At 44.6% G+C, this 6,370-nt stretch overlaps 1 protein-coding gene across 1 annotated transcript in view; it reads left to right on the forward strand.

The window, feature by feature from the left end:
• The first annotated feature begins 1,498 nt into the window (after positions 1-1,498).
• The window catches only part of RNF144B (ring finger protein 144B), a 170,628-nt gene continuing 165,756 nt past the window's right edge, over positions 1,499-6,370 (forward strand). The window contains exon 1 of the mRNA XM_004693310.2: positions 1,499-1,676. The gene's annotated coding sequence lies outside the window, so the exon portion shown is untranslated. The remainder of the gene's footprint in view (positions 1,677-6,370) is intronic.

Consider the following 6,370-nt stretch of genomic DNA (forward strand, 5'->3'; position numbering starts at 1 on the left):
CTTCCACTGCCACCCCCTTACTCCAGGAATAAGGAATTGCTTTAAATTCTCTGAAATCGTCCTTTCTTACCTTTGGCTTTCCCTCCATGATACCCCTCCCCCCCAAAAAAAAAAAAACACTAATACTCCTCCAGCTCTCCTGTCCTTGAGCAAAGGACATCTCACTCTCCAGGTTTCAGTTTAAAAGCAACTTTCTCTCGGCTTGCCTACACCCTCTGTGTGCAAACACGCTGTTTATTTGTTTATCTCCCAGTTCAACTTGATGGAGGTAGGGATGTTACCGATTTTGTTAACTTTTATTCCTACCACCCAGCAGTTCCCACTGTGCGGAGAATGAATAAGAATACTAGTCCCACCCCCTCTTCCTATGCCACCTAACTGGTCTTTTCAGTTGCAACAGCTTGGTTGATGAGTTGATCTTTCTATATCTACCTAGGCAGGAAAGAACCCTGACAACCCTAGAAAGTATTCATTCCCTACCCCCCCCAACTTAGAAAGTTGTGAACAGATTTAGAAAAAATTGATAGGAATGAATATGGAGACTAGTAGAATTTGCATGTACTAGGGTTCAGTTATCAACTGGTCGCTTCTCAAGTTAATTCCAAGCATCTTTTAATGGATGAGACTATGACTAATGCTACACTACATAAATATATATCGATGGGTAAAGGAAGGAATCAGTAAGTAACTCACTTTCCACATTCCCAGCAAGGATTAAATCACTTCCAGCTACAACGTTTTAGTGTTAAGAGGTGTCTGAAACGGATCCTTCCCCTTTGTCCTTCTCTTTCACATTATTCGGGAGGATTTGCCCTGCCCATTGCTTGTTGACTGGCTATTGACACTCTTCTTGATTATGTCCACTAGCTCCTTTCCAGAACTTTGCTTTCAGAACTGCGCCCTCCTTCGAGAGGACCGAGGCTGGGGCATGCCAGTAACCCCAACCAGACTGTAATTAACTGCTCTTGTTCTGCCTTGGGGCCCTGACAGGTGGCAGGTATTGACAATGTTGGCAAAAGAGACTCGCCCTGTCTTGTCCATCTGAACACATCCCTCTCAAGACCAATCTAACGTCTGGCAATCTGAGTTGAACTAGCAAGGACGTGTACATTTTTCAAAACAATAAAATGGAAGGAGTGCTTTTTGGGGACATTAAAATGACGGGCAGGGAAGCCTCGGGGGCACGATCTTCATCATGAATATCAATTGTTAAGTGATGTTGCGGCTGAGGATCACGGAGGCTGACCTCGAAGCTCATTGGGCAGATCACAGATTTTAAACCGGCTTTCTGAAATCGCCCAGCCCCGGAATTTCAAGGACCGCACTCGCTGCCTCCTCGCAGGAAGAGAGCGTTTCTCCGGGAGGTGTGTGCGTGCAAGCGCGGGGGGAGGGAAGGCTGGAACTGGGGCCACCGCTCTGCTCTCCGGAGTAAACAGCAGGGGGAGAAGGGGAGCGAGCAACGGGCCGGGGAGGGGATGAGCAGGCAAGCTGCCGGGCGAGGGCAGGAGAAGGAGCGCCCAGACACGCGAGGGCTGCCGGCGAGGAGACCTGCCGGCCTCTGATACCTGCAGCCGCTGCCTGGCGGTGCTGACAGCGGCCCCGGAGTGGACGCCAGCAGTCGCGGGGTTCCTACCCCTCGGGGTCTCCCAGCTCCGCACTCCCACCCCAGGGTCAAGGTAAAGGGGGGGGGGCCGGCCCCGGCAAAACCCCCCAACCGATCGCTGCGGGCGGGGGCCGCTTCGTCCTCTCAGGCTGTCACCTTCGTTGCTCCCCCTGAACCCCGCCTGGGTCTCCGGCGCCGCGTCGAGTCCCCGGGCGGGCGGCCCCCAGGGACTCCGACCCTCCGCCATCCCCGCTGCGTGGACGCCGGGAGCAAGCCCTCAGTCACCTCTCGACATTCTCACTTTCTCCATTCCCGGGGCAGCTCCCGAAACTCTACACCCCAGCTTGGGGGTGGTGGTGGTGGACTGAAGGTCCTCCACTGTGTCCAGGTGCATGGCGCCAACACAGACGCACGGTTCTCCCCTGGAGCGTGCAATGATCCCCAAGCTGAAATAACACACATCTCTGCGCCGCCAGCCCCTCTCCCTCCCAAGCCTTACTATCCTAACTTTGTATAGGATGTGGACTGAGGTCAAGGTAAGTGTGCCATCTTCATCTTTTGGAAATGCACCGAAAAAGAGAGGTTGAGGTTCTTTGGGGTTTACTTTGACCAAGCATTAAACACTGTGGTATATTACCACGGTTTTCGGGGTGACTATGATGCTAACACTTTATTACAGCTTAAAGCGATCCTGATTCAGACGTCTACTCTGTGTGTGTGTGTACACGTGTGTACGCACTCATGCTTCCCTATATCTAAAAAGGCTCTCTCTCATAATCACTTGAAAGTAAAGTCCACATAGTGGGGAGAGGGGGGACCTATTATTGGGAAGCATCCCCTGGATATATTAATATGAATAGAGAAGAAAAATGTAAAGAAAACTGGCTCCCAGCAAGCTGATGAATTTGGTGCGATGTCATTGGGGATGGAAGGATTAAGGTTCACTGGAATGGTGGGTATGGAAAGGAGAGAAGCCCCTATTTTAAAAAGCCTTTCTTAAAGAGTTAGCTCTTAAGTGTCGATTTTAAAAACATAATAATGCCTTCACAGATCTTCTGACCACTTAGAAAGGACTGAGGCCTGCTCTCTAAGGAATCAGAACATCTTCCTTCACTGTGGCTGCATGGATTGATTTTCTGCCAGTGACTACTGGCATTTTTACTTGTTGTTCTTTTTAAGGCTAAAGACCCAAATGTACTATTATCTCTAGAATTAGAAAGAGAAATAATCATAAACATTAATTTAGACCCTGTTTACACAACTAATTATTTGAACCAAACTCTCCTACCCTGAGTTGGTGAAGACTATTTTCATTTACACAATCAATTGCATTTTATTTTGCGCAAGTATGCAAATACCACGAATGTTTCTCCATCTTTCACTTTGCTCTGGCTGAGTGTCTTCTGCTTTTCCTGTTTATCTACGTGTGTACCTGTGCTCTAGCAAACTCTCAGGGTGTTAGTAGCAGGGAACGTAAAAGGAAAATTGAAGAGAATGGAGGAATTTTAAAAACACCATAGAGAAGATACAATACTAAATGAAACATTTTATGCAATAGGATACTCGTTACAAAATAGGGACCTGCTATTTGGACCTGCTTTCAAGGATATAAAGGACAAGTAGGAGACTGGAAAGCATTCTGAACTTTTAAGAACAGAGTCACTGTCTAGGTATTAAGACAATGTGATTGTTTTCTTGGCAAACTTCTTCTGTCTTTCTAAAATTAACTTTTCTGTAGGAAAAATAGTGCAGATGCTCATGATTCAACCAACCAAGTCCAGAAAGTACTGTGTGTGAAATTTAAGTGACCTTAACTCATCCTTATAGTTTTAGAATTTGCAGGCTATGTGGAAATATGCTGAGAAGCTTGTGGACCTCAAGCTCTGGCTTAATGAGGGGCTTTATGGACAGAGAACAAGATAATGTTACAAATTTTGTTGGTAGATGAAACTTTTATCATTATTTTCCTAACGTTTTTGTGTATGTGTGTGTGTGTACGCTAGGTTTGGGACTTACATAATTATGTATATATGTATAACACATGTTTTTAATAGGAACACAAACCCACAATATTTTTCTTTGTGGCAGAACACTGTAAGCATTAGGTTTTGATTACTTTTTCATGGAAATTTTAATATGACAGAACTAAAAACTTCAAGGAAATAATTCCATAAAGATCTATTTGGAACTGAAGGCTTTTAAAATAAAAGATGTTTGAAGCCCTGGGTCTGTCTGTTTTGCCTCTGTAGAGAAGTCCTTTGTGAGTGATTAAGGCTGGTAGACCCAATGCTGGCAGCCTCAGCAGTGCGATGATTAGACCCTGCCACTCCTCTCCAGACCTTTAATTTGGTCTGTAACTTGATGCTTCACTGACCCCACTGACTCTCCCTGCCACACCAGCTCACAGAGGAATTGCTGGCACTCTGGAGTGAATTTTTTCCCCTCCCATCAATTAGAACAAGTTTGCATTGGTTGCAGAATGCGGTTACATTTTTAGCTCAGTATTCTAAGAAACCTTGAGCCACAAAGAGAGTAGCTTTAGTGTAGCTGAGATCATAAATTGCCTCATTTCATCATGCAATGTTAATTTCCCAGTGATTCAACTATGTAGAAATAATAGTCATAGAGAATTAAAATTGGAAGGCACTTTAGAAGTCATCTAGATTCTAATTATTTCTTTCTACAGATGAATAGTGCAGTACTCATAACCATAATCCAAACTTTGACAATAGACATTACATTTTATATTCTTTTCAGTTCTCGTGATAATGAGAATTTTACTCATTTGAAATGAATTTATACTGGAGTTCAATAATGTAGGAAAGGCAGTAAAGTAAGTTGGAAATCTCAGCTAGATTTCTAATGAAACGTAAAATGTGACATGAAAAGCCATGAAGGGGGCCCTCCCTGATGGCGCAGCGGGTTAAAGCACAGCACTGAGAATCTAAAGCCGCTTCCGCATGAGTTCGATTCCCGCCTGCCCCAGAGGTGACCACATGGCGTGGCAGACCTCTCCTGACCCACCCGCTGCTCCCCTCAGCAGTGTGCTTCGTCGATCTGCCTGTTCTGTTCCCCACTCTGTCTCTGGTGAAGCCTCTCACCGCCCCTAAACCTCTGGCCTGCACCCCAGTTCTGTATGCACAAATAAATAAATTAAAAAAAAAAAAGCCATGAAGGTCTTTTACAGATGCTGTACCTGTTCTACTAAACAACTATCATAGGTTTTTCATTCCGATTTTTTTTTTTTTAAAGATTTATGTATTTGTGCATACAGAACTGGGGTACAGGCCAGAGGCTCAGGGGCGGCGAGAGGCTTCACCAGAGACAGAGTGGGGAGCAGAACAGGCAGATTGACGAAGTACACTGCTGAGGGGAGCAGCGGGCGGGTCAGGAGAGGTCTGCCATGCCATGTGGTCACCTCCGGGGCAGGCGGGAGTCAAACTCATGCGGAAGCAGCTTTAGATTCTCAGTGCTGTGCTTTAACCCGCTGCGCCACCAGGGAGGGCCTTCATTCCGATTTTTTTAATAAAGATTTATTTATTTATTTATTTATAGAACTGGGGTGTAGGTCAGAGGTGGGGTTGGTGAGAGGATCACCAGAGACAGAATGGGGTGCAGAACAGGCAGATGAACTGAAATACACTGCTGAGGGGAGCAGCAGGTGAGACAGGAGAGGTCTGCTGCGCCATGTGGGTCAGCTCCCTGGCCTGGAATCTAGTTTAATAGCACTGAGACTTTCATCCTCGTGTCACCAGAGAGGCCCCTTTCTCCACTATTGTTCTCTACCAAGTGACATTCTATTATGTGCTACCACATCCTTCAAGACTTAAAAAATTCTGTCTTCTAGCATTGTCCTGCCAGTACAGTTATAAATTTGAATGTATACTACTTTATTAAGTGCACTTTCTTTTATTTTTCCTTCATATTGCAATTAGAATATTGTATTTATTTGGTTTTTTGATAGTGTGTCTGTAAATAGACAATATTTTGTATGAATTTCATGTCAAATATAATAAAGGGGTAACTTAACAAAATATTTGTTTAAAAAATGGGCATAGTTTGATAGGAGCCTCCCTGGTGGTGCAAAGGATTAAGTCACAGCACTATGAAACTATCTGCAGCCACTGCAGCACAAGAGTTCGATCCTGGGCCAGGGAGCTGACCCACATGGCGCAGCAGACCTCTCCTGTCTTGCCTGCTGCTCCCCTCAGCAGTGTATTTCAGTAGATCTGCCTATTCTGCTCCCCACTCTATCTCTGGTGAATCCTCTCCATACCTCTGGCCTATACCCCTGTTCTTGTATGATAAATAAATAAATCTTTTTTTAAAATGGGCATAATCTGATAGGTTGAAAGTCATTGCCCTCTAAAGAATATGACACATGTTCACTTGCTCAGCAGTAAAAATGTTTTGCCTGTAGTTTCATGAACTGATACATTTTAACCAGCTTCTCTGGCTTCTGTTATGCATTTTGCTTGATTAACATTAAACTGTCTTAACATAAAATAGTGAAATTTTTTGGTAAACATGGAGCTTTCATATGACCCAGCAGTCCCACTCCTAGGTATGTACCCAAAAGACACAAAAACACTGATTCGAAAAGACACCTGAACTCCCATGTTTAGTGCTGCCATATTTACAATTGGAAAGACATGGAAACAACCTAAATGCCCAAAATTAGATGGCTGGATTGAAAAGATGTGTTACATATACAAATGGAATATTACTCAGCAACCAAAAAAAAATAAACACATGCCTTTTGCAGCA

The sequence above is a fragment of the Condylura cristata genome, unplaced genomic scaffold (genome assembly GCF_000260355.1).
Source record: "Condylura cristata isolate star-nosed mole 26May11 unplaced genomic scaffold, ConCri1.0 scaffold00037, whole genome shotgun sequence".
NCBI lineage: Eukaryota > Metazoa > Chordata > Mammalia > Eulipotyphla > Talpidae > Condylura > Condylura cristata.